The sequence below is a fragment of the Ranitomeya variabilis genome, chromosome 2 (genome assembly GCF_051348905.1).
Source record: "Ranitomeya variabilis isolate aRanVar5 chromosome 2, aRanVar5.hap1, whole genome shotgun sequence".
In the NCBI taxonomy this organism is placed as follows: Eukaryota; Metazoa; Chordata; class Amphibia; order Anura; family Dendrobatidae; genus Ranitomeya; species Ranitomeya variabilis.
In genome coordinates, this window is record NC_135233.1 from 874,932,940 (window position 1) to 874,945,420 (window position 12,481).

At 46.4% G+C, this 12,481-nt stretch overlaps 1 protein-coding gene and 1 long non-coding RNA gene across 2 annotated transcripts in view; one reads left to right on the forward strand and one right to left on the reverse strand.

The window, feature by feature from the left end:
* Window positions 1-12,481, reverse strand: part of LOC143808069 (putative cation-transporting ATPase 13A4) — a 361,151-nt gene that overhangs the window by 272,844 nt on the left and 75,826 nt on the right. The gene's annotated exons all lie outside the window — the stretch shown is intronic.
* On the forward strand, window positions 1,715-3,991 carry LOC143809993 (uncharacterized). The gene is made up of 2 exons (XR_013222579.1): window positions 1,715-1,910; window positions 3,913-3,991. It is a non-coding gene; the product is annotated as an uncharacterized LOC143809993 (long non-coding RNA).

Genomic DNA, 12,481 nt, shown 5'->3' on the forward strand with positions numbered 1-12,481 from the left:
GTGGGCCATTTATAAAGTTGCATCCAAAAGGGCCAACTTCAAAATGGCCACCATGGTCACCACCCATCTTGAAAAATTGTCCCCCTCCCATATACTAATGTGCCACAAACAAGAGGTTGATATCACCAACCATTCCCATTTTATTTAGGTGTATCCATATATATGGCCCACCCAGGTATAGCCATATAAATGGCCCACCCTGTATATGGACACTAGTAAGAGATGGTTGTTATGATACATTAAACAATAATTACATGATATATTATATCTTTTTAAAAACTAAACTTGTTATAGAAATCACCCACATTATACACTGCATACTAATGCTGAACTGTGCATCTCATTTAACACAGAAATGAGCAAAACAACCCTATTCACACTCTCGTTTTCTACTTTTAAATAAAAGATATTCTGTTACAATATCAAAAAGTTCTAAAAGTCCCATCAGGCAAAACTGTATGAGCAAGAAAGATCATGCATTGGACCTACATACTGTTTAGTTATTATATACGGGAGAAAATAAGTATTCGATTTTTTAAGTTTTCCCACCTAGAAAGAATGGAGAGGTCTGTAATTTTTACCATATATACACTTCAACTGTGAGTGCCAGAATCTAAAAATACAAACCAGAGAATCATATTGTATGATTTTTATATGATTAAATTGCATTTTACTGCATGAAATAAGTATTTAATCACCTACCAACCAGCAATAATTCTGTCTCTCTTAGATCTGTTTTTCTTTAAGAAGTGCACCTGCTCTGCACTGTGAGGCAGTGACGGGTATTATATGCAAGGGACGCTATATATATCCTCCAGGATGCACATATAAGCGCATTTAGGCCGCTGGAGTGCATTGCAGTCACAGGTACAGTGGGGAAAAAAGTAGTAAGTCAGCCACCAATTGTGCAAGTTCTCCCACTTAAAAAGATGAGAGGCCTGTAATTGACATCATAGGTAGACCACAACTATGGTATGATAGTCAAAATGAGAAAACAAATCCAGAAAAGCACCTTGTGTGATTTGGCAAGATTTATTTTTCAAATCATGGTGGAAAATAAGTATTTGGTCATTATATTAACAAAAATTAATCTCAATATTTTGTTATCTATCCTTTGTTGGCAATGACAGAGGTCAAACACTTTCTGTACGTCTTCACAAGGTTGGCACACACCGTTGGTGGTATGTTGGCCCATTCCTCCATGCAGATCTCCTCTAGAGCAGTGATGTTTCGGGCCTGTCGCTGGGCAACACAAACTTTCAACTCCTTCTAAAGGTTTTCTATGTGGTTGAGATCTGGAGACTGGCTAGGCCACTCCAGGACCTTCATATGCTTCTTACGAAGCCACTCCTTCATTGACCTGGTGGTGTGCTTGGGATTATTATCATGCTGAAAGACCCATCCACGTTTCATCTTCATTGCCCATGTTGAAGTGTACCGATGATAAAAATTACAGACCTCTTCATTCTTCATAGCTCGCAAAATTGGCAGTGTATCAAATACTTATTTTCCCTGCTGTATAAGTATTACCAGGGCCGCCATCAGGGCATGACAGCCATGACTGGCGTATGGGGCCCGGTGAGCAGAGGGGGCCCGCATCGGGCCCCGTCTAATCTGCTCACCGGGCCCCCCCCTGCCGGCGCTGCGGGCCCCCCACCTGCCGGCGCTGCGGGCCCCCCCCCTGCCGGCGCTGCGGGACACTATTGACGTGCGGGCCCGTGCCCGCACGTCAATAGTTAACAGCCGCCGGCCGCCGCCAGCCAGTCGGAGGCTGGCAGCTGACTTCAGCGGCCGCAGTGCGCAGTCGCACTTCGCCGGCGTCTGACGTCATTGTCAGCCGCCGGCGAGTGCGTCCTTCACCTGCGGCTGCGTGGAGGAAGTGAGGTTCCCCGCCGCAGGAGCATGGCAAGGTAAGAACTCGGCTTTTTTTTTTTTCAGAGCGGCGATCCCAGGGGAGTGGGGCCCGGGGCAGAACGCTGGACATGCTGGGGCAGAAAGCTGGACACGGGCAGTATGCTGGACACAGGGGCAGAGATGCTGGACACAGGGGGCAGAGATGCTGGACACAGGGGGCAGAGATGCTGGACACAGGGGGCAGAGATGCTGGACACAGTGGCAGAGATGCTGGACACAGGGGGCAGAGATGCTGGACACAGTGGCAGAGATGCTGGACACAGGGGGCAGAGATGCTGGACACAGGGGCAGAGATGCTGGACACAGGGGGCAGAGATGCTGGACACAGGGGGCAGAGATGCTGGACACGGGGCAGAGATGCTGGACACAGTGGCAGAGATGCTGGACACGGGGCAGAGATGCTGGACACAGGGGGCAGAGATGCTGGACACAGGGGGCAGAGATGCTGGACACAGGGGGCAGAGATGCTGGACACAAGGGGCAGAGATGCTGGACACAGGGGGCAGTATGCTGGACAAGGGGGCAGAATGCTGGACACAGGGGGCAGAATGCTGGACACAGGGGGCAGAATGCTGGACACAGGGGGCAGAATGCTGGACACAGGGGGCAGAATGCTGGACAAAGGGGCAGTATGCTGGACAAAGGGGCAGAGATGCTGGACAAAGGGGCAGAATGCTGGACAAAGGGGGAAGAGATGCTGTACACGGGGCAGAGATGCTGGACACAGGGGCAGAGATGCTGGACACAGGGGCAGAGATGCTGGACACGGGCAGTATGCTGGATAAAGGGGCAGTATGCTGGACACAGGGGCAGAGATGCTGGAAACAGGGGCAGTATGCTGGACAAAGGGGCAGAGATGCTGGACACGGGGCAGAATGCTGGACAAAGGGGCAGAGATGCTGGAAACAGGGGCAGTATGCTGGACACAGGGGGCAGAGATGCTGGACACAGGGGCAGTATGCTGGACACAGGGGCAGTATGCTGGACACGGGCAGTATGCTGGACACAGGGGCAGAGATGCTGGACAAAGGGGCAGAGATGCTGGACACAGGGGTAGTATGCTGGACACAGGGGCAGAGATGCTGGACACGGGCAGTATGCTGGACACGGGGGCAGAGATGCTGGACACGGGCAGTATGCTGGACAAAGGGGCAGTATGCTGGACAAAGGGGCAGTATGCTGGACAAAGGGGCAGAGATGCTGGACATGGGGCAGAATGCTGGACACAGGGGCATTATGCTGGACACAGGGGGCATTATGCTGGACACAGGGGCAGAGATGCTGGACACAGGGGCAGAGATGCTGGACACAGGGGCAGAGATGCTGGACACAGGGGGCAGAGATCCTGGACACGGGGCAGTATGCTGGACACAGGGGGCAGAGATGCTGGACACAGGGGCAGTATGCTGGACACAGGGGCAGTATGCTGGACACAGGGGCTGAGATGCTGGACACGGGCTGAGATGCTGGACACGGGCTGAGATGCTGGACACAGGGGCTATGAATGATGCTGGACACAGGGGCTATGAATGATGCTGGACACAGGGGCTATGATGCTGGACACAGGGGCAGAATGGAGATATGGGGTATGATGAAAGACATGGGGGCATGACTGGAGACACTGGGGGCAGAATTGGAGACAGGTTGTGCAGGATGGATACGATGGAGACAGATGGGGCAGGATGGGGAGATCATATGGTGCAGAAAGGATACTCATGAGGGCAGGATGGGAGAACATATGGCTGACGCCAGGAATGAGACACACGGGGGCCAGGATGGCGAATATTATTACCATAGGGGCTAATTAAGGGATATTATTACTGCAGTGATGTATTTATTTTTTGAGGACAGTGTTTGAAATGAGGGGGCGGTCCTGTTACTGTGTAGAGTGACACTATGTCGCCTCTTTTTCTTTATGCGGTGTAATGTAGAAGTTGGGAAAAATTAAGTAATGTGTTCTACAAGCGGAGCTCGAGATAACTGTGTTATTTCCTGCAGAAACGAGTCCTGGCTGGAAGACATGATGGCGGTCTGTGCTGGATGAAAGATGAAGGACTTCACATAGAGACGTCACTGGTGAGTCAGTGTTACCTATACACTGACACTATACACTGTATACTATATACAGAGCTCCTGTGTATAATTTCACTAGTGATCACTGTATTATCTGTACACAGACACTGCATACTAAGTAGAGATCTCCTGTGTATAATGGCACTTATGGTGATAGTGTGGTGCTTTTTTTTTATTACTGATCAGAATTGTAGTATTCAGTCACTATGTGGTGGTAATATGTGGTCTGGACATGGTGTTGCGGTATTTGTCCCTTGTATGTGATATTATTCGATCACTGTGGTGGTAATATGCGGTCTGGTCATGGTGTAGCGGTATTTGTTCTATGTATGTGATATTATTCGATCACTGTGGTGGTAATATGTCATCTGGTCATGGTGTAGCGGTATTTGTTCTTTGTATGTGATATTATTCGATCACTGTGGTGGTAATATGTCATCTTGTCATGGTGTAGCGGTATTTGTTCTTTTTATGTGATATTATTGGTCATTTTAAAAATTGAAAAATAAATAAAAATATACCTAAATTGTTTTGCATATTTTAACAAATATTTAATAGGTTACAGCAGAGTAGTGCCCGGCCAAAAGAGTCTACCGTGTTATGGTGGCGGCTTACAAAAGCTGCCGGCTATATGTGTGATCTGGTGATGGGAACTGTTAGGGTATGTGTCCACGTTAAGTAAACGCTGCGTGTTTGACGCTGCGTGGGTGGGGCCACAGCGTCAAACACGCAGCGTCCAGATGTTCCAGCATAGTGAAGGGGATTTTAGGAAATCTCGTCTCCACTATGCGTGGTAACACGCACCCGTCGGCCCTGCGACTCCGGACATGCGGTGCTTCTTTTAAGATCGCAGCATGTCCGTGTTCCTTGCGGCAGCTGCGACGCCGCAAGCTATAACACAGGGCCCTATGTGTGGGGTGCGATGATCCCAGATGTGTGCAATGAACACATCCGGCATCATCGCGTCACAGTAGGGGGCGGGGCTTAGCGCCGAGCGGGTTTGCCGCTCTGACGAAACCGCTGGCCATCCTGAAGGTGGACACGTACCCTCAATGTGTGATTGGTGAGAAGTGGAGTTTTTCCAAGAGAGAGCGGTGGGACTGTGGACAGTTCGAGGGGTGGAGCATGGAGGCGGGGCTGGGGTGGAGCCTGGGTGGAGTCTCAAGGGGGCCCCGAAAATTTTGCCAGTATGGGGCCCCGAAATTTCTAGTGGCAGCCCTGAGTATTACAGAATATTTGGGAGTGTTTATATTTTAGCTGAGTCAATCTAATCTTATAATAATTGGACCCACTCCTAACTTAATTATGGTTGTTGTGTTAATACTTAGAATTCAAAGCAATAAAAATGCAAAATGAAGAAGAAAAAAGAAGCTATGTTACTTATTACTTAATCTGAGTTACTCATAGTATGAGACAGCGCAAAACTTTATTTAGATCAAAAATCTACTAGCTTTATGCAAATGCTATGACTGTCCAGGTCAGTGTTTCTCATCTGCTTTACAAGAAACCCCCAATAAGTAAATATATACTAACAATAATAAATATTGTGCATATATAAATATGTTGTAACTTAGTTGATTGATTACTAACGAGGTAAAATAGTGAGAGATCTTAGAGCTAGCCTCCTATATATTGAGAAATAGCCTGGGGAAGCATTTATGCAGGGGTTAGCATTTGTGCACATGTAATCGAAGTATATTTTATCAAAGTACCAGCAGTTATACCATGGTAGATAGACAGGGCAGGAGACAGGTATAGACAATTAAACAAACCTATTCCCAGTACATTTGGATTACAACAAATATTTACCATATGAATTTGTATAATTTCTATCCTGGCTGCTGCAGTCACTCACATCCACCGTCCTTGCATTAACTCTTTACACTCCTTCCATATCTACCCTCAGTCCTCTCCTCTCCTATGCATAGCAATCATGCTCTTTTCACATTGCTAAATTGCACAGATCCATTCAGTCCCACCATCCAACACAAGAGACGCTCTCACAAATCACTTAACCATCTGCTCACTCTTTCTGTCCTTCTTCTCGTAGTCGCAGGAGATATCTCTCCCAACCATGGACCCCCATGTTATAGCAAGTCAAACCTGCCAATTGATACTCCCAGAAACCCCTCTAATCTTATTAACCCCTTCCCAACCTGTGACACAGCGTATGCGTCATGAAAGTCGGTGCCAATCCGACCTGTGACGCATATGCTGTGTCACAGAATGATCACGTTCCTGCAGATCGGGTGAAAGGGTTAACTCCCATTTCACCCGATCTGCAGAGACAGGGGGAGTGGTACTTCAGCCCAGGGGGGGGTGGCTTCACCCCCCATGGCTACGATCGCTCTGATTGGCTGTTGAAAGTGAAACTGCCAATCAGAGCGATTTGTAATATTTCACCTATGAAAATGCTGAAATATTACAATCCAGCCATGGCCGATGCTGCAATAGCATCTGCCATGGCTGGAGACCCCGATCTGCCCCCACCCCACCACACCGATTGCCTCCCCAGTCGTCCTTTTTGCCCCGATCTCCTGTCCGCTCCCCTCCTCCCTCCTGTCAGCTCCCCTGGTCCTCCTGTCCGCTCCCCAGGTCCTCCGATCCCCCCCGTGTTCCGATCCCACCCCCCATACTTACCTAGCTCCGATGTCCCTCCCGGTGTCCGGCCATCTTCTTCATGGGCGCCGCCATCTTGGAAAATGGCGGGCGCATGCGCAGTGCGCCCGCCGAATCTGCCAGCCGGCAGATTCGTTCCTGCACATTTTGGTCGCTGTGATAAGTTCTATCACAGCGATCAAAATAAAAAAAATCCCCCCCTTTATCACCCTAATAGGTAGGGACAATAATAAAATACAGAAAATATAATTATTTTTGTTTTTCCATTAGGGTTAGGGTTAGGGTTAGGGTTAGGGGTAGGGTTGCACTAAGGGTTGCACTTAGGGCTAGGGTTGCACTTAGGGCTAGGGTTGCACTTAGGGTTGCACTTAGGGCTAGGGTTGCAGCTAGGGTTGCACTTAGGGCTAGGGTTGCACTTAGGGCTAGGGTTGCACTTAGGGCTAGGGTTGCACTTAGGGCTAGGGTTAGAATTAGGGTTAGGGTTAGAATTAGGGTTAGAATTATGCTATGTGCACATCGTGCGGATTTGGCTGCGGATCCACAGCAGATTGGTCGCTGCGGATTCGTATCAGTTTTCCATCACGTTTACAGTACCACGTAAACCTATGGAAAACCAAATCCGCTGTGCCCATGGTGCAGAAAATACAGTGCGGAAACGCTGCATTGTATTTACCGCAGCATGTCAATTCTTTGTGCGGATTCCGCAGCGTTTTACACCTGCTCCATAATAGGAATCCGCAAGTGAAATCCACACAAAAAACACTGGAAATCCGCGGTAAATCCGCAGGTAAAGCACAGTGCGTTTTACCTGCAGATTTTTCAAAAACTGTGCGGAAAAATCCACACAAATCCGCAAGGTGAGCACATAGCCTTAGGGTTAGGGTTGGAATTAGGGGTAAGACTAGGGTTAGGGGTGTTTTGGGGTTAGAGTTGTGGTTAGGCTTGGGATTAGAGTTAGGGGTGTGTTGGGGTTAGTGTTGGAGTTAGAATTGAGGGGTTTCCACTTTTTAAGCACATCAGGGGTTATCCAAACGCGACACGGCGCCACCATTGATTCCAGCCAATCTTGCGTTGAAAAAGTAAAATGGTGCTCTCTCCCTTCCGAGCTCCGGCATGTGCCCAAACAGTGGTTTACCCCCACATATGGGGTATCACCGTACTCAGGAGAAACTGGACAACAACTCATGGGGTCAAATTTCTCCTGTTACCCTTGGGAAAATAAAAAAATCAGGGCTAAAAAAAATTTTTTGAGAAAAGAAAACGTATTTATTATTTTCATGGCTCTGCGTTATAAACTTCTGTGAAGCACTTAGGGGTTCAAAGTGCTCACCACACATCTAGATAAGTTCCCTTGGGGGTTTAGTTTCCAAAATAGGGTCACTTGTGGGGGGTTTCTACTGTTTAGGCACATCAGGGGCTCTGCAAACGCAATGTGACGCCCGCAGAGCATTCCATCAAAGTTTGCATTTCAAAACGTCACTACTTCACTTCCGAGCTCCGGCATGTGCCCAAACAGTGGTTAACCCCCACATATGGGGTATCACCGTACTCAGGAGAAACTGGACAACAACTCTTGGGGTCAAATTTCTCCTGTTACCCTTGGGAAAATAAAAAAATCAGGGCTAAAAAAAAATTTTTGAGGAAAGAAAACGTATTTATTATTTTCACGGCTCTGCGTTATAAACTTCTGTGAAGCACTTAGGGGTTCAAAGTGCTCACCGCACATCTAGATAAGTTCCTTTGGGGGTCTAGTTTCCAAAATTGGGTCAATTGTGGGGGGTTTCTACTGTTTAGGTACATCAGGGGCTCTGCAAACGCAACGTGACGCCCGCAGAGCATTCCATCAAAGTCTGCATTTCAAAACGTCACTACTTCCCTTCCGAACCCCAACGTGTGTCCAAACAGTGGTTTACCCCCACATATGGGGTATCAGCATACTCAGGAGAAACTGGACAACAACTATTGGGGTCAAATTTCCCCTGTTACCCTTGGGAAAATAAAAAAATTCAGGGCTAAAAAATTTTGGGGAGAAAAGAAAAATTATTTTTTATTTTCATGGCTCTGCGTTATAAACTTCTGTGAAGCACTTGGGGGTTCAAAGTGCTCACCACACATCTAAATTAGTTCCTTGGGAGGTCTAGTTTCCAAAATGGGGTCACTTATGGGGAAGCTCCAATGTTTAGGCACACAGGGGCTCTCCAAACGCGACATGGTGTCCGCTAATGATTGGAGCTAATTTTCCATTCAAAAAGCCAAATGGCATGCCTTCCCTTCCAAGCCCTGCCGTGCACCCAAACAGTGGTTTACCCCCACATATGGGGTATCATCGTACTCAGGACAAACTGGAAAACAACATTTGGGGTCCAAATTCTCCTGTTACCCTTGGGAAAATAAAAAATTCTGGGCTAAAAATCATTTTTGAGGAAAGAAAAATTATTTTTTATTTTCACGGCTCTGCGTTATAAACTTCTGTGAAGCACTTGTTGGTTTAAAGTGCTCACTATGCATCTAGATAAGTTCCTTGGGAGGTCTAGTTTCCAAAATGGGGTCACTTGTGGGGGAGCTCCAATGTTTAGGCACACAGGGGCTCTCCAAACGCGACATGGTGTCCGCTAATGATTGGAGCTAATTTTCCATTCAAAAAGTCAAATGGCGCGCCTTCCCTTCCGAGCCTTGCCATGCGCCCAAACAGTGGTTTACCCCCACATATGAGGTATCGGCGTACTCAAGAGAAATTGCCCAACAAATTTTAGGATCCATTTTATCCTGTCGCCCATGTGAAAATTAAAAAATTGAGGCTAAAAGAATTTTTTTGTGAAAAAAAAGTACTTTTTCATTTTTACGGATCAATTTGTGAAGCACCTGAGGGTTTAAAGTGCTCACTATGCATCTAGATAAGTTCCTTGGGGGGTCTCCTTTCCAAAATGGGGTCACTTGTGGGGAAGCTCTAATGTTTAGGCACACAGGGGCTCTCCAAACGCGACATGGTGTCCGCTAACGATGGAGATAATTTTTCATTCAAAAAGTCAAATGGCGCTCCTTCATTCCGAGCCTTACCATGTGCCCAAAAGTGGTTTACCCCCACATGTGAGGTATCAGTGTACTCAGGAGAAATTGCCCAACACATTTTAGGATCCATTTTATCCTGTCGCCCATGTGAAAATTAAAAAATTGAGGCTAAAATAATTTTTTTGTGAAAAAAAGTACTTTTTCATTTTTACGGATCAATTTGTGAAGCACCTGGGGGTTTAAAGTGCTCACTATGCATCTAGATAAGTTCCTTTGGGCGTCTAGTTTCCAAAATGGGGTCACTTGTGGGGGAGCTCCAATGTTTAGGCACACGGGGGCTCTCCAAACGCGACATGGTGTCCGCTAAAGATTGGAGCCAATTTTTTATTCAAAAAGTCAAATGGCGCTCCTTCCCTTCCGAGTTCTGCCGTGCGCCCAAACAGTGGTTTACCCCCACATATGAGGTATCAGCGTACTCAGAACAAGTTGGACAACAACGTTTGTGGTCCAGTTTCTCCTTTTACCCTTGGGAAAATCTCATCTCTATCTTCCTCTTTCGGCCTTTCGCAGTGTACTAACTCTCCAATGCATGAAGACGGAAACTCCCTCAACATTGATTAGTGGATGATTTCACAAACTCCCCTTTCCCACTTTCTGACCACAACCTTCTTTCATTCTCTATCAAGAACTGCCATCCCGCTCAGGCCACCCCTATTTTCCACACTTATAGAAACATACAGGCAATTAACACCCAGAAACTCATGAAGAACTTGCAGTCATCATTGGCCCCTATCTGCCTCCTCTCATATCCTGATTCTGCACTGAAGCATTACAACAAAACACTGCAAGGTGCCCTGGATGAAACTGCACCTCCTATACATAGAGCAATATGGCACAGACGGCGACAACCGAGGCACACACTGCAAACACATTTCCTGCAGCAGTGCTCCAGGTGCGCCGAACGCCTGTGGGGAAAATCCAATCTACCCGAAGATTTCATCCATTATAAATTTATGCTTAAAACATACAACACTGCTAGTCACCTCTCCAAACAAACCTATTTCAAGACCCTCATCACCTCATTATCCAATAACCCAAAACGTCTCTTTGACACTTTTCATTCCCTAATCAACCCAAGAGTGCAGACCCCACAACCACAGATCTCTGCGCTGACAATCTGGCCAAATTATTCAAAGAAAAAATTGACCATATCTAACAGGAAATTTTCTCCCAAACTCCTCACACCATGCAGTGTCTTCCCCTACTGCATCTCACTCACTCTCTGACTTTGAACCAGTTACAGAAGAAGTAATCAGGCTCCTTGCATCTTCTTGCCCAACCACTTGCAGCTGTGACCCCATTCTGTCACATCTCCTCCATTCCCTTTTCCCTGCTGTCACCGCTCACCTAACAAAAATATTTAACCTCTCTCTTCTGGTATCTTTCTCTCCTCATTTAAGCATGCCATCATGCATCCATTACTTAAAAAACCATCCCTCGACCAAAACTATGCCGCTAACTATAGACCTGTCTCTAATCTTCCCTTCATCTCTAAACTCCTGGAACACCTGGTCCACTCCCGTCTTATCCGCTATCACTCAGTTAACTCTCTTCTCAACCCTCTACAATCTGGTTTCTGCTCTTTAAACTCTAATGAAACTGCCCTTACTAAAATCTCTAATTATCTACTATCAGCTTAATCTAATGGTCACTAGTGATGAGCGAGCATGCTCGCCTCTACTTGGTGCTTGCCCGACTATCACTGTGCTTGTTGTACTCAGCGTACACCGAGCATTTCCAGGATTATTCGGCGGGAGCTCGGGTCTCCTCCTTTTAATTTTGGCACTTTTTAGAGCGCTAGTCAAGATGCAGGGATTGTCTGCCATGCACTGCAATATCGCAGCCATCTTTCTTGTGGTATTACAGTGATTGGCTGGCTGCACAGCGTCATCAGGTCTGTTATAGACCTGGCGCCGCCCTGCTTGGCCCATTCTGCTCCGGTCTCAGCTAGTGTAGAAAGATATGCTGCTGAGATAGGATCAGATTCTTTCTTTCGTTAGTTAGTGTGGGTCTACTAGTGTTCAATGCACACATTCTGATAAACCAACAGTCCTTTTTAGGGCTAATTTGGGGGTACGTAGATTGCAGTTCTAGGTAGGCAGGGGAGTCTATGTGCACATATCCACATCAGCGCAAGGCCAGCAGGCACTGTATGTAAGTATATAAATCTCAATGCATACATCAAAAGGCTCCATTACTGTCTGCTGCTGCGTATTTTATATATATGTAGCTGCAGGTATCCATGGCTATAATTTGTTTTTTTTGCACCTTATACCTGCTAATTTTATTACAAAGCAATCCATAGCCCCCTTTTTTCTATATTTATTTGCTTGATCACACTGCAGACTACAGCCAGGTCATTTCAATACAAGAGCATGAAAACGTAACAAGTTAAAACTTTTTTTGTCCCAGGTATCAGATGCGAGTGTGCAGAAAATTCTGGCCTTTTTTGGGGGGTACTACAGTATTTTTTGAAGTGTCTTACAACACTTTTGGACACCATTTTGCTGACCAAACAATCTTTAGCTGGCCCTAAAATATTTCGTTTTAGTTCTTATATTTATCGCAGTGATTTGTACGCCACTTGTGGTTAATTTTTTTTTTTTTAAATCCAGGCAACAAATTGAAACAGTCTGTTATCTCAGTCAGACGCCCGGTCTATCTGTGGTGTCCAAATACTTGCTTTTCAGGCATACATTCCAGTTTATTTTCTGTCTGCTACCCTTGTTCTATACAGTAATTTGTGGTTTAAAACATTTTAAAAAATCTAGGCTACATATTGAACATTGTAGTTTCTCTGTCAGAC